Source organism: Diorhabda sublineata, chromosome X (genome assembly GCF_026230105.1).
Source record: "Diorhabda sublineata isolate icDioSubl1.1 chromosome X, icDioSubl1.1, whole genome shotgun sequence".
Lineage (NCBI taxonomy): Eukaryota > Metazoa > Arthropoda > Insecta > Coleoptera > Chrysomelidae > Diorhabda > Diorhabda sublineata.
In genome coordinates, this window is record NC_079485.1 from 18,623,616 (window position 1) to 18,644,741 (window position 21,126).

The 21,126-nt window shown below is 32.2% G+C and overlaps 1 protein-coding gene across 5 annotated transcripts in view; it reads left to right on the plus strand.

Annotated features, from left to right (window-relative positions):
* The window catches only part of LOC130451778 (IQ motif and SEC7 domain-containing protein 1), a 158,723-nt gene that overhangs the window by 41,877 nt on the left and 95,720 nt on the right, over positions 1–21,126 (plus strand). For 3 of the 5 annotated variants that reach the window (XM_056791018.1, XM_056791017.1, XM_056791020.1), the window contains exon 2: positions 18,016–18,089. The exons of the other annotated variants lie outside the window; for them this stretch is intronic. The gene's annotated coding sequence lies outside the window, so the exon portion shown is untranslated. The remainder of the gene's footprint in view (positions 1–18,015; positions 18,090–21,126) is intronic. 5 annotated transcript variants of the gene reach the window in all.

Sequence of the window (21,126 nt, forward strand, 5' to 3'; positions counted from 1 at the left end):
CTTCTTTTTCATGCTATTTTACATCAATCCATCTAAATTTAGATTTTTTTTCTTTTTGGACGGTATAGTGTATTTAAGTAATACTACATGTATTTATTTTCTGCCTGCATTATATGTTTGTGTTTAAATCAACAATTCTATTCCGTCACCGTGGATGTGAGTTTCAAAATCTGCTATTGTTATTTCCTGCATAGCATTTATCGAAGTGCGCTCGAAATAGTTGCTTCTATTTTGGATCACTCAGGTGCATCTTGCTGTTCCGAACCAACGTTTCGAAAATTGAATATGATAAATTGTTAATTTAGGCGACAACAGTGATTGAATTTTTCTCGTACTGTTATAGAAAATTCCATTAATAGAAATTCCCTTTATTAACCTCAATATAGACAAAATGAAGTTGTTTTGAATAAGTCTCATTCAAATTATCAGAATTAACATAAAATAAGCGGAATGGGAATTAAAATCATCACAGTACAAAAAATAGAGCATAAGATTTTTTATAGCAGTAATTAAACATGCTGAATCTAGTATGTCTCATATAGTAGTGGGAAGTATGAACCCGTTACGGCTTGTTACTATTACGGCTTAAGTTAGATCGTATTCGCAAAGTCTAAGGTGAAACATGGATTCAAAAATGGAAATAAACGATAAATGGTAGGGAGGTCCTGCGGTCTCGAAAAAAAAAAATGAAAAAGTCCGTTCAAACAGGCAATTGAATATTCAAGAATTTTTCACGTTAACACGCTGCTTCTAAGTTGGAATTTCTGGAACCATATACATACTAAACACACTGTTACACCATCACTACACCAACACCCACAACTACACTGTCTGACGTGCGTTTTATTTTCATTAACGAACAGATCTTGGTACCATCTTATGACTGCTATGAAGACAATATGTACGAATTTTGTAACAGCGAAACTTCTCACAAAATCTTTGAATTTAGTCAAGGAATTCTAAAAATACCTTACCTTTTAAAATAGAATCATTTTCATCATACATACAGGATATAATATCCTAAATAATTTAGGATGATCGTTATGATAATTTCAATTTGAAAATTCCCCAAATTATCAATTGATACTTTCTAATTCTATAATGACGCTTGATTCCTTTAAGGAGTATGCAGAGAACAAGAAACCAATTAAAAACCATTTTCGTCATTCTTAAACTTTCTCACTACAATAACTCTGTTACTAAAACCGTGAATGCCAGAAACATGAGAAAAAAGCACGGAATTTTCACAAGGTTTTTGCAAAATTCAACCCTTAATGTAAAATAGGGGCTAGAAGTTTATACGAAACTTGGTAGTAGCCATTTCAGACTCACAGCTAATGATGTTTTTATAGTGATAAATATTGAAATTGCGTGAAATAGCCTAGGCCGTAAATATATCAGAAGGCAGTGTGTTTACAGTTATGCGTGAACATTTGACCATGAGAAAGCTTTTTTCAAATTGGGTGCCGCGTTTACTGACAGTGGATCAAAAACAACAATGTGTTTGTTAATTTAGATATTTTGCGTCGATATGTGAGAATAGATGAAAAATGGATCCATCACCTCACTCCGGAAAAACCATCATCATGTGAGTGGACTGCAGCCGTTGAACACCGCTCCAAAGCACAACAGTCACCTGGGAAAGTTATAGATTCAGTATTTTGGGATGCGCATAGAATATTGTTCATCGAGTATCTCAAAAATGGAGAGACAAACAATATTGAATACTACATAGAGTTGTTGGAAGAACGGCCTCATATGTCGAAGAAAAAAACACTGTTTCACAAAACAATAAATTGAACGAATTACACTTCGAATTGCTTCCTCGTCCACCGTATAGTACAGATCTGGCCTCCAGTGACTACTGACTATTCACTGATCTCAAAAAAACGCGCCGGTGAGAAATTCAGCTCAAATATAGAAACAATTGCTGAAACTGAACCCTATTTTGAGGCAAAAGACAAATCCTGCTACAAGCACACGGCATCGAGAAGTATAATATCGATGAGTGATGTATCAGTAATTCTTATGTTGTTGTCTCTGAGGCTCATACAAATTTGCGTGGAAGCCGCGGGCAATAGTTAGTAATATTAATAAACAAATTTTACTATGATAAACGTACATTATTGTGCGAACGTAAATAATACAATCGATGTCATAAAACATTCCCATAAAAAGCATAAATAATATACGTTATTCTTTGTGTACATTCTTCAAGACAATTAAACCCATAAAAACTTACATAAATACGCTTGGAAACTATTTAATTCTATTTTACTAGTATTATATGCAAAATATTTTTTTTGTAGAAACCAAAACTAAACAAAATTTAGACTATATATAATGATGAATAACTTAATATCCTGCTGTGACGAATATTTAATTACCAACCCTTTGAAAGTAATACAGTTGGCCGTTTTATCTATTTACATGTTTTCTTTTTGGTTTGAATTAAAAAACATGATTGTGCATTTTCAGTACATATACTCTCGTGTATCTAAGCAGAATTTGAATTTTCTATATAAAACTGGTATGAAAATACTCAATATAATATTCTCATACATTTGCATACCTTATTACATACTACATATATATATATATATATATATATATATATATATATATATATATATATATATATATATATTTATATACACTTTTGTAATTAAAATATATCCAACCTGCGTGAATCACCTAACAGCAACAGGGAAAAATAGGTTATCGTATTAACGGTTAATAACATGTGGGTCCATTTTATCATTGTAAGTACATTAATGAATATTAAGCGAGGAATAACGGCAGTGGTCTCCATTTTTAGCAGCGACAAAGAGCAGTATATGAAAACAAGTTTCACATTTCACATAAATTTGTTTTCGTCGGATACAAATGATATTGTTATTGTTGGAAATTTATTTTTATGAAATATTTTACAAAGTAGTTCTTTGCAGGCGTGGTAACAGTTGATTTTTGGCTAGTACCACTATATTTAATAATTCGATTCTGAAAGTTGAACAAACTAAATTTTGAAACCCATTTTTCCATCTAGACTTAATATTTTGTAGTAAACTGAAAATTTTAGGAAATATACAAAATATAATGTGCGCAACTATAGAAGTTGCAAATAAAAGTATCTAAGTTGTTGTTTCGTAATGTTCAATTTCTTTCAGGTATATCGTATCAAATAGTTATGGAAATGCTCAAATATAATTTCTCTCTTACCAATTTTATTTATTTGTATCATTCGCAAGAACCAAAGAGTTGCCATCCAACGAATAATAGACATTTACCAGATGTGATCAATAAATGGCCACAAAAAAATTTATTAACAATAGGTAGAAAATACTAAACAAAATTTAGAGGTACACATACAGTCGCAGATTATTCGTCGTGATAGAAATCAGGACCCTGTCCGTTGATCCAGAACTCAACGAATGTCTTTACACCAGTGTCTAAAGAACACTTTGTGCTAGATAAACGCTCCTTCAATCTCAAAAAATTGGGTAACATGCTACAGTCTTCCAGGCCAAAGTATTCGCTGTGATAGAATGTGGACGTGCGATACTCAATTGATGCCATATAAACAGCAATCTCAATCTGCTCCGACAACAAAGCTGCCATAGTGATCTAGGCTTGGGCCTACAAAGGTCCAACAAGTCCTACAAGAGCAAATGAGTGATGACTGCAAGGTCCAACTCATTTAGGTTCCCGGTCATTCGGGCAACAAATCTAATGACGAGGCGGATTTGCTCGCCAGATTGGGATCAGAACCCATTCTGAGAGTAGGCAAAAGTGTCACATTTCTTAGTAGTAAGCTCACAATGAAAGCTCTGTGAAGTTGGATCGAAAAACGATCATGGAACAAGGTAAGATACACATAGATGGGCGTTCTGCCTCTCTTACCAAATAGATGCTCCACTTAGACAGGCGCGAAATTCGACTAATGACTGACCGCGTAACCGGACACATAATGGGCATCACAGACGATCCGGAATGCCGCAGGGGCTTGGAGGAACAAGAAACTGTAGACCATGTTATTAGTGAGTAACTAGCATTCATATGTGCGAGGTTTACAGTTTGTCTAGTGGCGTTGGAAGGTTCAATCTAAAATGACTAATTAACTTGGTAGTTTTGAAATGGGACACGGCGGGTCTTTCTGAAGGCTACATGCGTAACGGTCCCTAATCGCCCACAATACAACTATAAACCTCGAAAACACGAAAGTCCAAATCTGGATATATTTCTCAACATAACTTGTGACAATTTCTATGTATTTTTGACAATATGTGACCTAGAATTGTTATTCGGGAAGATTACATCTTCTCTTGCACTCAATATGACCGCATTGGATGCGGATGGTTTGGTGTAACCTTGCCAAAATTGCACAATAAATATTTGCAGTAATTGAATCACGCGAATTTCATACTATTTTTGCTATAACTTTGCCGGTAGGGCTGTAACTTCCTGCTTCTTTGTCGTTGTTGTTTCCATTCCACGAAATTAAGAAACAAATTTTCGTAACCTGTAACTATGTATGTGACTTTTAAGTCAGATGGTAATACTGAAGAAATAATCATTTGTATGCGTTTGAGTTCATTCAATAATTTAAGGGGAGTCTAGCGGGCACATCGCAACACTCAGAAAAGGATATACTGCACGCTATCATAGCTCAGTCAGACGAGAATTTGCAGATATATTTATCGATTCTTTCAAATAATTTCTTCAACTCTCACCGTGTTGATTTTTGTCATAGAAATACATGACCGACAGTTTCTGGTCATATTGTGATTTCTTGTCTGCTTGCTGCATGCTTCTTTTCTATCATTCCTCGTAACTTCTTTAATCGAATTATCTATATTTTTTGCAAATTACACAAAATAAAATTCTTTGGTAGCGATCTGATGACAGACTTTTGTTTGCGTTTTATGTTTTCTGTGTCCAATTTTATCTGTGAGCTGTTTCTGTAATACTTTTCGGAACATTTTTGATAAGTGAGTGGCAAAAATATTCTCTTGAATCACAAAATGGAATCAAAATTCGGTTTGAACATATTATAGTTACTTACTGAATATATACGTATACATTTGAATGCATTACTATGTTCTTTGAGTCTCTTTGAGCTAATTGTAACCACAACTGACGTCTTCTACGATTCGTTGGAACAGTAAAAGTTCGTTTGATCTATTTTTAGATATTTCTGTAATTGTAGCAGTACTCAATTATCAAATAAACTGGGAAAAAGTATGAAATTCACTTCATCTGCATTGTTTTGTTGAGGTTATTTCAAATTATATACTTATATCACATGAGTTTTGAAACCAGCGCCAATAAAAAAAATTTTTGACGCGTTCTTCAAAATTTGAACTTCAAAAATGATAAAATTATCAATTACAAAAGTTCACATCTTTTCTCAAATAATGTTTAGCTAACATAAAAAACAAGAACTTTTCACAACTAAATAATTTGCATCAGCACATAAGGTGTTCGAAGAATGAATAATTGAATACATTTGGAATTTATAAATGAAAAATTATAATAGTGAGTGGATGTTTATGTTTTGCTTCTCCATATCATTGTATTTCTTCGTAATAAAGGAATCATGATCAATTTCAGATAAAGTAACAATAAAAATCCAATAATTTATGTTGACATAAACTATTTTGAATAAATGATATACAAAATAGGTATGTCTTCAAATACATCAAAGTCTCCACATTCTTCTCTCTATTCATTCTGTATTTTATAGGTAATCTTTCAATGGAATTATTGAAATAATCTTCATCTAATACCTTCCAATAATTTTCTATTGATTTTCATGATTTTAGAACATACTTTCACCGAAGCATTATTTGCTGTTAATTACTTTTATATTAAAAAAAAAATAGCGTTCAGTTTGAGAAATATAGCAGATTCTGAAGTTCAAATACCCTTTATTGTGTACCTTCATCTATTCAATTTATTTTTTCTATAATCAAATTTTCATCATCGTCACCCAGTGTCTGGTAACGGTAACGAATCTACCAAAAGCATAATTTACTTTTTGTATAATATACTAGCGTTTGTATTCACTTGATTTGATCTTACTTGATGCATATTTTTAGGATATGAAAAAAGAATATTTCGCTCATCTGCCCCCAAGTATTGTAAATACAATACCCTGTGATCAAGTTTGACCCGTACTGATGTAAAAAACAAGTTTATCACGTATTTTGATACAAATCTTTATTATTGCCTTTAGAATAGGCTCCTTTCGAGTCTGTTTAAATAGCTTTCAGTACCTTTTTATGGCCTCACTGGACTCATAGCGTGTTTTCCAAAGCGATTTTTCGACTTGCAAAAGACAAAAAGTTACAGAGAATTAAATCTGGCTAATACTGTGATTGAGCAATGATTCACGTTTCGTGTTCGGCCCAAATCAATCACAATCATGCTATGCCATGTGAAAGTGCATTATCGTGGTGAAAAATCCACGAACCCAGTCGTTTACCACGAATTGCTTCACGTCTTTTGAGTTGAATTCTTGGTGAACCTCTCCACGATAATCGAAGAAAGCGATGAGCATCACTTAGATTTTCGACCGAGTCTAACATTGACAAGCTTTATACCAATAATATTAAACAAAATATGTCGATCCATAAGAGATGTTGAGAGCTTCTGCTATCTCTCGACAATTTCCTTAAATTTTTTGGTGTCGTCGTTAACAGAGTTGAATGAGCGACTCGCATCAGGCAAGTTTTGGACAACTCCACGACCTTCACTGAATGCTTTATTTCACTCAAGTACTTAAGTTTGTGATAAGATACACTCCACAAAATAGTTCTCCAATATGTTCAACGATTCCGTAGTCATAATTCCACTGACAATACAAAATATCGTTGCCTAAACTTTCGTATTGTGAACAGACACACACTAATTGAGATATGACACTCAAACTTCACATGAATATAAAAAGGTTGTACCAATTCATCAGGAATTGATGACTTACAAAACCGATAGCATTTTCCAAAGTTATGTTGAATATTTCAAACATTAGGAAATTAATAAAAAATAATTATCACAACTGTTTATTATAGTTATAATTATTTACATTGAATTTGTTATAAAACGTATAAAGGAAGTGATAAAGTTCATTTATTATAGGTCCTTCAAGATATATTAGTGTTAGAGACTATTAAACTTCTCAATTTGAAATTACATTACATTGATATTTGGCTGATATTTATAACATCGCACACCCTCTACAAACAGCCATAAAACTGACATTGACATTTTATATTGTCAATACTGAATTAAGTCCAAATGACAAATTCATATTGTATACTTTTGTGATGAGGATTCAAATACCAACAAAAATTGAAATAGATGTACCCGATTTATCATACTTTATTATGTGTATCTAAACACGTACAAGGTGGAACCAAACAATTAATTACGTTGCAAATATTCCAATTAGTATAGCTCGTAACCTCATGTATTGAAGCAACCACAAATAAATTTGAACCTCTTCGGTTTTGTCAGTTTGCTATTATAGCTATCCCATCATGGTCGGGACGTCCTTCGACCTCAAAAGGGAATAAAATCCAAATACTACGGCACATGAAAGCCAATCCACAGGAAATCTTTCACAAATGTTTTCAGTTATGTGTTTAACGTTCTCAATGACTATGATATTTCTTACTTCTGGCTTTCATAAAATAATTTCTGACCACACCTTGTATTATAAGATTTTGTAATGTGTCTGTTTATAAATTAAATAATAAGCGTCTAAACACACTTAAAACCTAATCATTGACTTCCAGTCATAAAAATATTGATAAACAAATCATTAAAAATAATTCATTATTTTACATCATCTTTGAAAGAGATGAGGAAAACAAATAAATATACTTTTACAATTTCTTTTCTTCAGTTCGTACAAAAACTTCTCTACAATATAACGCAGATAATCATTTCTTCTATTTGCCAATTGTTATTGAGGAATAATATATTGTCTATACGATTCTTATATGTCATTGTACGTTTGAATGTATTTAATTATACAATTACCGGAAGCCACATGACTCTTTTTGTTGAGTAACAATTAATAATCATATTTTATCTTCCTTTACTTCATTATTTTCTTTGGTTATCATTGTCCATATTACTTATTTAAATCAAAATCATAAAACTTTTTCGGTCAATGTTTGCATTGGTATTCGATGATCAATTATTATGGACGATGCACTCGTAATTAAGAGACGCTCATGATCCTACTTCTCCATATCATGCAATGGTTATCCGACATTCTAAATATTTTTCTCGAAGTATTGGATGAAACGAGAATTGGCACATTCTTATGCCTAAATATCCTCCAGATAGGAGATAGAAATCACAACCGCGATCTTGAACTCACAATAAAAAAAAACCTTAAAAATCGTCCGATGCAATACGAGTATAGGACAAGGTCAAGCGATTGGGACTTAAACGGCGTTTTAGAGACAAAAACACTAGCATAGCAAACCGATTGTGTGATTATACAAAAATCGTTATTCTTAGTTACTAATAATTTATTATTTTTTTGCGTCTAATTTCGAAACAATTAGAACCATTGGAATGTACAAATGAAATTATTTGTTAATTAAAAATTGTGAATCTGAAAATATCTACATCAATCGGATAATTAGGTCCTAAAAAAAATCGTACCTCCCTAATTTTTTGAGCGCACTAAAATTTTTGAAAAAAGTAAGGAATATGATATTATTTAGATGTGCAGAAGGTGCTGTGGAATTATTATTTTACTCAAAATCGAGATTCACATTTTGCACGTTTTCCTAAGAAATTTCGGTAATAATACAGTAAATTCGAATTTCAAACAAAAAAAATTAGATCACTACAAAATTGATTTTTCAGTTATATTAAATCGGCTCGGTGCCTTCGATTGATGGAATAACGGAGCAGCATATAGGAGGGTTGTCTGAAAAGTTTAAGACTCTAACCTCAATAATATGACAGTACTTCACTATACAAGGTAATTCATTAGTTGATATCAATTGGAAAATTTGTGGTATAATAGCCATTATTAGTGTTCATATTTAAAAATCATTTACAATCTAATAGGGTTTACCAGAATGCTGTGCCATATCAAAGTTACATTCTTTTAAATTGAACATCCTATATTTTAATGCATATTCTGAATCAGCTTGACTTTCCCATTAAAATAATATAGGGTTGTCAAGTGTTCTTGGTAATGTGAGAAACTCTTTCAATTATCACTTTCAAGCATACATATATGTCTTTGGAGTTAATTTCGAACACCTAGTGTGATAATTAAAATGTGTACGTATACTGTAGTAAATAGGATAGTGATTGAGTAAAATAAGTAGTAATAGTAATAAGTATATCATCTCCTACCTTCTAGTCATCCAAGGCGAACCACTTTCTCAACTGCTTTCTTCTTGTCTTCATGAACACAAACTCGTACTATATCCGAATAAATTTATTTATTAATTGCACATTGTAGACATAGACAATGAGTAGTATACATATTGATAATTGAGATGCGTTAAAATCTAACAAAAAATATATGATGTAAAAACTCGTTTACATCCTAGAATAATACGTTATTTGGTTAATGGTTAGCTTTTATAGTCTAAAGACGAATGAAAGATAAAATTCGATTTTTTCCTAACAATGAATTTAGCTTGTAAGCAAATTTTGTTTAATATTCTAGCGAGTAGGAGAATGATGCTTATTGAGTTAAAAATTTCCTGAAATCTCTTTCGGGTTTGAAAGTGCTGCTATGAAAGTCTGGCTGTGTATTAATTCATAAATATTTTTCTTTCTGTCGCTTTTATTTGTTATTTAGACAATTTTGAACCGTATAAGATTTTGAAAACGTTTCTTTTTTTATCAATGGACTTACTATTAAATTGAGAGAAATAATTTTAAGTTTAAAGGTACAGTATGAGATACTATGTAGGTGTTTCCACAACAGAGTGTTTTGTGTATTGCTTCATTTCTCAAATTTATTTCTAATATACTCATTTATTCTCTGTATTTGCCATCCCACCTCTACAATACCAAACAGCAAATGTGAGTTTTTGACAAATAAATCATAGCCAACTCACAATTAATTCTTAAATGATTAGATATAGGTACGTAATTATTGGTTGATTAAAAAGAAGAATGTTGGTAGAACTTTTCGATACTCACATAAAATACAGGGTGATTCTTTTCTATAAAGGAAATAATTTATTAGTATTTTGATTTGCCCTGTATCAGATTCAACGGATATTAATAGATGATTTTTCAGAATTTTTACTACTATTCGAATGTTTTGACCGCAACCGATCTTCATTCTTGAATTTCTCTTATATTATATAGTTCTTCCAATATCAATTGTAAAAACCCTTGCGGACAATTTTTATTTCATCTACCATAGGAGTAGATACCTCATTTTATTATTAATTCATTATATTTATAAATACTATAATAATATAATATAATAATGATAATATAATGTTCAACATAGTTTTTCCAAAGCTCTTGGCGGTCTGCTGCTCGAACTTTCTTTACGAGTTCTACAACCTCTTTACTCAGTTATGGAGACTGATTACATTTTCGTAATTCTGATTTTGCCCATATTAACTCTATAGGGTTAAATATGCAATAGTAAGGAGGTAGTCTGAAAAGAGTATGACCCTGTTCTTGGCACAGCTTGTCAATATAATAAATTTCCTCTAACTTTAGACCTTTAAAAACAGTAAGTAATTTATTCTTAGTTTGTTGTGCCTTTTTTAAGGTTGCCGACAGGAATAGGAATATTTTTTCAGAAATAAATACTAAAATTTGAGCTTTGTTACTACTACTATTTGGTATCTTAAGGAGTTGCCGCGAGTGTTAGGATGCGTTTTTCATAATGATTACTGATTGTGGTGAAATGCTAGGTAAAAGCTGTTCACTAAACCACTTTTCAAATAAATGTCATATCTTCATGATAATCAGCTGCACAGTTTTTAATTTTTTTAGCAGATATTAATAAAGCATTAGGTACGAAACCGTCTTTGCTTCCAGTATGTACTATTATAATGCGTTTCTCTTTGGAACATGGCCCATTCAAACAGCAATTTTTACTATTGTCTATTTAACTGGAATTTACTATTTCGTGACTGTCAAACCATGCTTTATGTAGATAAATTATCTGTCTATTAGAACTTCGGTAGTCTTTTATCTGACGCAAATAATCTTGTCGCCATCGAACGATCCTTGACGATTCGGTTATTGCCATTCGATTATTCCGTTTTTTGTATTTAAAACCACATGCTGACAAAACTTGACGCAATGTTTCTAAAATGGTTTAATTGTATTCTGAATAATCTGCTAGCTTTTTCTGTATTTCTTCTAATGTTGCAACCCTGTTCTCCTTATATAAACTATAAATTACTCTAGTTAATTCAATAATTCTTATTGTGATTGCATTATCAGATTGCTGAATATTTTCCTTTTTGGAACAAATTGTGTACATATAGCTTCGGCCAATAGAAATGCATTTATGTTCGATGTTTTCATTGGTAAACAGTAGAGATGATGAGTCCACGTGGACTGACGGTTTATTAGAGGTATACCGAATTTTATACGGGGAGTAAACATTATTTTTCATTTCTTAATTTGGTATGAGTGCCGTACGTATTAATGGAATATTGATTGTTCCTCGCATAACTATCTTCTGCAATTCGTTATACAATATTAAAGTTACATAAGCTAAATATATAATCACTAAAAATAATCATACATTGGAGACTTATTCATCTACATTTAAATTTTCGCCGCTTTCATCAATTTCCATTGGTCGGTTTGGCTCAGCAGGAATTAACAGCTGCATTGTCTCAGGCAAAAATAATTTTGAAGCAGTTTTTTTAGTCTTTCTCATGGAACTAGTAAATGGGTCGGATGTTAATAGTAACCTATGATAAATATCTAAGTTGCATTCTTCCCTCGAAAACTTGTGAGCAAAGTTTAGGCGATAAGACCTGAAATGTTTATTGCGGGCCTCAGCAGCTTCTTCCGAAAGTTGCCCTATCGGCAACAACGAATTTTCTATTATTGAAGCTCCATGAATTAAGACCTTATGCATCGTTGGAGTCATAGGATGTCAGCCATATAACTCAACATATAGTTTCGCAGTTTCCATGGCGTATTTATCATATTTTGCTACGTCAATCTTATGGCCACTTGATATGGCTTCTAATATCACTTTTAATCTAATAATAATAGTAGTCTAAGATCCCGCTGCAAAATTATGACATGAAGAATGTACACAATCAAAATCTGATTTGGAGGTATTTTTACAAGTAGGAGAATGTATTTTTCATAAGGTGCCAATTAAAAATTACCCGCGAGTACTATTAATTAAAATCTAATTAATTGAATTTTATTAATACATTTCGTTTACATCTTATGGAAATTCAACCTATAGCACTTTAAAACAGTGTATTTGAAAGATTTGAAAAGTCACAGTTGCTGCTGACTGCTTAGCCTCCTGCAACCTCTACGCAGCCAGGTGTAAACAGGTACGATTTTGTAAAAACTTCTCGTTCATTATGTATATTAATTTCATTTACACCAAATTAAAGCTAATTTTTTTCTGTATTTAATTTTATAAAGGTGCTTGTAAAAAGAAAACTGCAAATTGAAGTTTCCTTAATTTAAAGATGCCAGGTATTGGAAATAAAGTGACAAAGAGTGAGTGCAAGACGTTACTGGTTAGATAAGGACGCTAAATGCCAGCTGTACGCGTTTTTTGAGCTATTGCGCATACCTCGATAAATAGGGTTCTCAACTAGCGGTCTAAATACTCAAAACGACTCTAATTAAATGCTCTGAAAAAAATAATTAGATAAAATATTAATAACATTAAAAAAATAATATTAAAGGATTAAATAATCATAATAATAACGTTGGATACATAATCTGAAAAAAATTGGACTTTCCAAAACCATATTAAGTAACAAAACTTTTATTTTAAAGTAAAAAATCTAATTCATTAAAAAAAATCACAAGAGCATACTTATCAAAAATAAAATCTTGATCATTCATCTGAAAGAAAATTTTAATATATAAGTTTTGTTTAAGATTTTATTTATATTTTTACTACAGTCACAAATGACAAATTATTGTCACTCAATATCAGATGATTGTAGAGTTTTAATAATTAGTTACAGAATAATCAACATTTTGTACAGATAAAACAGAAGTATCAGATAGAAAAAATAGTTTTAATTTTTTTAATAAATTATGAAATTTCATTCCTTGTCATTTATTCAAAGTCAGATTCCTCGCTGCTTTCACTATCATCGCACATAAACAATAATAATATTTATTAAACAACAACAATAAAAGCAATACGTATTACGAGCAGCAAAAGAGTATGGTTAGGATTTATAATCAATATAAACCTTAGCTCAGCTACTTGAATGAGAACCCTATTTATCGAGGCATGCTCAATAGCTCAAAAAACGCGTACAGCTGGCATTTAGCGTCCTTGTCTAACCAGTAACGTCTTGCACTCACTCTTTGTCACTTTATTTCAATACCTGGCATCTTTAAATTAAGGAAACTTCAATTTGCGGTTTTCTTTTTACAAGCACCTTTATAAAATTAAATACAGAAAAAAATTATTTAATTTGGTGTAAATGAAATTAATATACATAATGAACGAGAAGTTTTTACAAAATTATACCTGTTTACACCTGGCTGCGTAGAGGTTGCGGCTAAGCAGTCAGCAGCAACTGTGACTTTTCAAATCTTTCAAATACACTGTTTTAAAGTGCTATAGGTTGAATTTCCATAAGCTGTAAACGAAATGTATTAATAAAATTCAATTAATTAGATTTTAATTAATAGTACTCGCGGGTAATTTTTAATTGGCACCTTATGAAAAATACATTCTCCTACTTGTAAAAATACCTCCAAATCAGATTTTGATTGTGTACATTCTTCATGTCATAATTTTGCAGCGGGATCCCGCACTATAATAATTCGTAGAGGCACAAATGAGCTTATAAAAATATTAGCATCAGATTCATCTTCGTTTGAGAGTCTTTGTTTAAAATGGGCTTGTTGAGAGCCGTCACAACCCCATTTGCAGATTAACAGTAACGAGTTCCTTTCAACGGCATCAAGTGTGAGTAAGACTTCTTCTAAGAAGAGGGATAATCAGGTTACAGCGTGATCCAACAAAGATTGTAGGTTTCCTTCTGCGCAGGTAGACGTCACTCGTAATGACTCCTTGGGTGGGTAGCAATCTTCTTTGGCCTTCAATAATAATTCATAATGTGGATAGAATCTTTTGTTTGCTGCTCGAATAATTTCGTACTGTCTTCTGGTCAAATCGGCTTTAACAAACATTGTCAGTGCTTGCAGAGGAGTAAGGGGCTCTATTTCTTTAGACATTGAATGTCTGTTTTTACAATCACTGGCAGACGCAGAAGAATTTGTAATGTCCTTTAAAACAGTAGACGCGTTTCTTTTTCCTTCTGTTTGTAAAATTACTTGTGCCGCGAGAACAATTACTTCTTCGTCGTAAGATGCGCGGTTTCCTTCAGTTTTTTTTCTCTTTGTTCTTTCGCTAGATTCGGTAAAAGATTTGGTAGGTCGTCTTGGCCTTTGATGCGTGTCTACGGGGATCTCAAATGTTCCTTCCAACCAAGAATTATTGGCCGCCAAAACGTTTTCAAGTATTCTATGCGCCCGAGACCACCTCTTTATCAAATCACATTTAAATATGAAAACTTCTTTTTTATCACATTTTTATGTTTGTCCCCGTCCCCGTAACACACGAGTAAATAATTTTCTAAATATTTAATTTTTTCATTTATCGATAATGAATGTTGCTCGTTCATTTTATCGAAGAGGTATTCACGAGTCAACATTTTCACCCCCGAGCAACCAGGTGAACCTATAACAATAAAAAAATAATATTAACACAAAAACATAAAATCCGATTTTTTCCTATTTTTGTCAAAAAAATTTCAAACTCGTTTATTTTTAAAACTAACAAAAACTAGCAGCTGATTTTAAGCAGTTTTCTTTATAAGACTTTATACTGTATAATTAAATCAAAAATGTAACTCGGAAAGGGCAGAAGTAAAGTTTTTTTTCGATTGAAATTGAAAAATAAAGAAAAAACATTTCTAAAAAAGGGTATTATTGACCGCTCATTAAGTCATTTATTGACAATATATTTAATACAATTTCATATTAATTTAATAAAGGCTTACCTGTATTATTGGTATCCATCACTTAAACAAGCAAATATGACACGAAACATAAAATATTCACCGAAGAAAATGATATACGAAAAGGGCGTCAAGAACTTTCACGTGCAGTAAGTGCGACAATCAAGTTTCGACTAGTGATGCAGCGCGCTCACGCAGTCTAGGGATGTGGGTGGGGTTGGCTATTGTTCGTCAGGTAGTCTACTATTCCAGGAAAAAAATTGTTTGTCATTAGTCGATTATTGGAATTTCGACTTATGGCCGCCTAATTCCTAGAAATCTACGTATGTGCGCCGTAGTCAGTGTATAGCTCATATACAGTGAACGGAGACCAAACCGAGCCATAATTTACGATCGTAAAATTTTGGGCAGTTGAATTCAAACGTGACCGTATTGTTTTGACTGATGACTAGCGTTCGGGACGGCCAAAAACTGAGACAACCAGCGATATATTCGAAAAATTCACCAAATGGTACTGGACAAGCGTCAAATTAAGATAAGAGAGATAGAAGAGGCTATTGGTTTATCAAAAGAACGCATTTGCCATATACGGACTGAAGAATTATGCAAAAATAAGCTATCCGCGCGTTTGGCGTCGCGTTTGCTCACTTTGAACCAAAAGCGCATTCGAATGGACATTTCCCAGACCTTATTGTCGCGATTTCAGCGGATTTTTTACGTTGACTCATAACTGTATTATTAAATCTACATCTCTGTTGCGAAAAAACAGTCAAGACAGAGGAACCGGCTTCGAAAAAGGCGTTTACAGTTTTATCGGCCGGAAAAATTATGGCGATAGTATTTTTCCTGTTTCATTCATATTCAATTTTCTCTCGCAGAAGGAATATTTCCATGAAACGAGGACATTATCCCATATCGCCTATTTTGAGAAGACGACAACTATTATTTGAAATAATTATGGGAAACATTTCTTATTTCTTCATTAAGTTGAAAACCGTATATAATATATGTTCAACTTTCACAACGAATTTACATTTACATTACACCCTTTGCATAGTTCCACAGGAGACCCATTGTCGCAAACTATCGCTTGATGTCATGGATGACCCGTGGCGCTCATACAATGTTGATGAGTCAAAATGGACTTCCAACAAACTTTGTCAGCAACATAACAAGTAACTTTTTACAATCCTGTAATCATCGTTGTAGTGGTAATACAGTTAGGTTTGTCAAATATGCAACCATAGTCAGGGAAATAGGGGCCATATTGCCTCTACAGTGGCCAAAAAGTGTGTTCTACCTACCTATGACTTTCGCCTACAACACCCCCAGATTACCCTAGATTAACAGGAATTCCAACAACCGCATTCAAACACATTGCAGGTGTTAAGTGTTAATAATTTCAATCTATAGATTATTTTTCGCTTTTGGAGATATATTCTAAACTTTAATACGTAAACCTTTTTGGATCAATCAATGGGTTATTTTCAATTTATATCGCGAATAGTACCATCTTAATAATGAATTGGTAGGTTAATTGGATAGGAGTTGATCACGAAACCACTCAGATAAGGAAGTTGAGTCTTCGTGGTATTTGGCTGCACATTTTTTCACTTGTTTAGCTAATCCCATCAATACGCCATCATGCTCGGTAACTGCAGACTCTATTATTATACGCTTACCCTTAGAACACGGACTTTAAGGCACCCATTTCTACCTCACTACATCATCAATATCGACCAAGTCTTATCAAGATAAAACTAAAGTTTACTTGATTCTCAAAATTCTTTCATGAGGAGTGTCTATTTTTAAAGCACAGTCAGTTAAAATGTCCTGTAAGGATTTATAATTATACTCGGAAAGTTGTAATTTTTTCCGAATAATTTCGATCCATCCATGGATTTTCATTATGTTTGTATGAATTATTAATTTGTCAGCAAATTCATCAATCTTCTTAAACTGGGTACTTACCAATTATTCGATCCACAGAATGATCACTCTTTTTAATAATCCTGTGAATATTGTAGGTATATATTCAGTTTTTTCGTCCGTTTCAGTTTCAAATATTCAAAATTAGTATTTGCTTTTTACATCAAATCCTTATTTTTAAATTTCCATGAACGTTGAGTTTTTACCTTTGATGTAAAAGTCCAGTTTCTTGAGAAAATTTATGAACCGAATAAAAAAAATGTTGTTTACACCATTAAAAGTATATGCGGCCACATCTCTAATCACTCAAACAAATGTTTAAGGTATTTTGTCAGGTGATGATTGATTGAATAGCAAAGAATATGAATACAGACAAAAATTTATTGATAAATTGTAAATGTCGAATGAAGGTGTATCAGAGTACACTTTCAACTTCTACAAATGTTTATGTATATATGTATACCGTCAAAAAACACATTCGTACCCAAGGTGTTAATGTTTTGGGTTACAAAAAAAATAAATTGTTATCATGTATTGTTGCTAATGTCTTTACCAGTTCTTTCATGAAAATTATCTACGTCAAACGTTGATATATGTACTTGTTTGTTAATAATAATTTGTGACCTTCAGTACATTTTTTTAGTCGAAAACGCGTAATGGTCAACCATTTAGCAACAATACTGTGTAGTTAAATTTTATTCTAACTTAACGCGTCTTCAATTTTAATAGTTTTATTTTTAATTTTTGACCTTTTTTCATCAATAAAATCATTAGAATTATTTAAACCCGTTAATTACAAAATGGAGACAACTGCTTGTGTTTTAATAGTTAAGCGTATGAAATCAGTAAATCGTTGTTTTTTAATTGACGTTAGATGTGATGGTGACGATTGCAGATGTAATATTTTTCTATCAGCATTTTGGCCGACATCTTAAGGCTTTTTAACTGGTAAGTGTAATATAAATTTGTTAATTATGATGAAAATCGGCATTTCGTTCTAATCAAGACAAACGTGAAACTGCCTACCAGAACCATTATTATTTGTTATAGACCACAGTTTATTTTGAGATAGGCTCATACAACAATGTTCCAGCAAAATTTTATTTTAACTGAGTAACTTTTTATTGTAGCGAACTGCCCTTGTCTGTCCAGTTATTGTTAAAATCGAGATTTATGACTGTCTACTTTAAATTTCGACGTTATTCTATTCTTTTTACTTCTGAGTCAGAAGTTCTGACCACTTCTGTTTCTCCTGTTGTGCTCTGCTTTTTTAGCGAATCAGTTATTTAGAACGGTCCAAAACATGAAAGAAGAATAACCTATCTAGCCTCGTTAAAATATTATGAAAGAATAGTAGTTCACAATTTTTCAATTAATTTCTTTTGTTATATAAATAAAAATTATACATACTGGAAATATATCGCGTTTTTCGGCAATTTTTATCCCCAACCTTTTTATATACATCTACTCTTTTTTTATATTGTGTTTTGTTCCAAATGTGATTCTTTTCTGAGTAAGTTCTATTGGATTAAAGTCAATACCGACCGTTTGGTGGTCACGCTGTTTTGAGGAAAAATGTTGACGGCGTTCTTCTCGAAAAGACGATTGCACTTGAAAATCAAATAGATGATAATCGGACTGCTAATTGAGTTAGAAGATGACAATGACTACTGGTTATTATATAATAAAACGTGTGCCAGAAGTTTTCAGTGGAATTAAGAAACGGCGTTACCATCTTATCGATTTTTTCGTCGTCCAAGATGAAGTTGAAATACTTTTTTTTTTCTGAATTGCCGCTTAAGAAAAAGTTACGTGGTCTCCAATTAAGCATTGACAACTGATGAAGAGGAAATGGAGTGGTAGTCAGATGTTTTGTATGAATGGTTGTTTTTTCAATGAAAAATATATAATAGGAATAAAGTTTTTCCAAATAATCTTGTAGTGCTTGAGAATTTAGAATTTTTTAGTATAGGTCGTATATTTTCAGATTTTTTTCCAAAATCAATGCAAAACCATTTGACAGCTATTAGCTTAGGGATATCCAAAATTGAGCGTTAAACGATTCATTAACGTACGAGGCTCGTCCGAAAAATTTCGATCTTATAATCATTTTTATTCAACATAATCTCCTTTTAAGTCTATACACGGAGTCCAGAGATGCTCTAACATTTTTAACCATTCCAAATAATAGCTGCCATTTTTTTTTCAAAATAAGCGTTTACTTATGCGATAACGTCCTCGTCTGATGAAAAGCTCTCAATTGCAAGTGAAAATTTTAAGGTTAGGAATCAAGAAATCTAACCTAACCAAAGTCAGCAAACTTGGCAACCGGCGCACGAATAGCTTACGGATGCATAATTCTTCAAGTCAATATATATGCGTTCTTTTGATAGGTACACCGCCTCTTCTATCTCTCTAAATTTAATCCGACAATTGTCCAGCACCATTTGGTGAACTTTTTCAGTGATTTTGCTGGCCGTTCCGAACGCCCCTCGTCCGTCGAACTGATGCGGACACGTTTGAATTCAGCTGCTGGGATTTTTATGGTCGTTAAGGATGGAGCAGAGTCTTAGTACAAAGTGTTTAACTCCTCTTCAAGTTGTGTAGGTGTATTTCTACGATTTTCAAACAAAAACTAAGCATCCAAAATGGCTGAAATTTTCCACAGACCATTTCGTCTGCAAACAGAGTAATTTAAAAATTCAATTGATTGGATCCATTGGTAATGCTAAACACACCCACCAATAACAAACTATTTATATGTCAATATGGAGCAATGTGTGAAAGTTTGTGAAACCGTCAGAGGTAAGAGTTGAAAATGCCTATATCTTTTGGTCCATAGTGTTTAATTACTAAAATCATGTTCACAAAGTTCAGATAACTAAAGTACTGAAGACTAATGACCAAGTAAAGTGAAACGTATACCAAAATTCGGTATATTACATGTTTAAGGTGGAACATGAACTCAAAGAGCAGTTTTTCTTCACAATACTATAATTCCATAGTCATATTTAAAGTGGGCGAGAAGTCTAATTTTGGAATGCTGATTTTTATCATTATTTCAACTTTCATTACTAAATTAGCTGTTATTAATGCATGCCAAAATATCATGATAAAAGTTTTATTTAATTAGAGTGAAGATAGTATCTGTTTTTTTAAATTAAATTGTGTAAGTAGTGTATCAAATAGATTTTGGTCTCAGGTGACGGTGCAGCTCTTAAAATTCTTTTTGGATATTGAAATTAAGTCGAAAATTTGTAATGTTATATTGAGAACTTGTAAAAATTGGATGATAATTTTAACGCCTTTTTAAGAAAGAAAATAATGAGACTCTATGCAAATGAAATATAATTAATAGTATCTCAATAGAAAATTCGAGTGAATATTGGTTTGAAAAAAATGCATATTGTTAAAAAAGTTCAAAATTTTTACTACTAATTCAAGATATTTTTGGTCCAACAATAAATTTTTCAATTGATGAACAGAATAAAAAAAAATAAATTCTGCGAAATTTGTGATTTCAGTTGAATATTTGCACTGCACAGAGCCAGTTGAAAAAAACCTTTTCCCTCATTGGAAACCATATGGTTTCGCATGTTTACAGTTAATTATAACATACAACAACTTTTTGAATACGGCTTATTCACAATTTTTGGCTACATTTCAGCTATACAACTTCTTTGATTAATATGTATGAGTTTGATACACACATTATGTAATCAAAAATAAAATTCTATACATTTGATCGACAGATGATTCGAATTTACGGCACACTAATATCTGTAGGTTATTTTTTATTTAAAATGTACGTCACACACACTTCCGTAATCTAGTGCTCAGGCGGATGGGATGGAAATAAAAAACTTGAATAAAATTTTAATGACCACTAGCTTTCTAAGCAATTGCTACTAAGGTAGTTAAACTCGAATATTTGAAGTACTCTCTGATAGATTCATAATTTCACTTAACCCCCAACTATTATCGT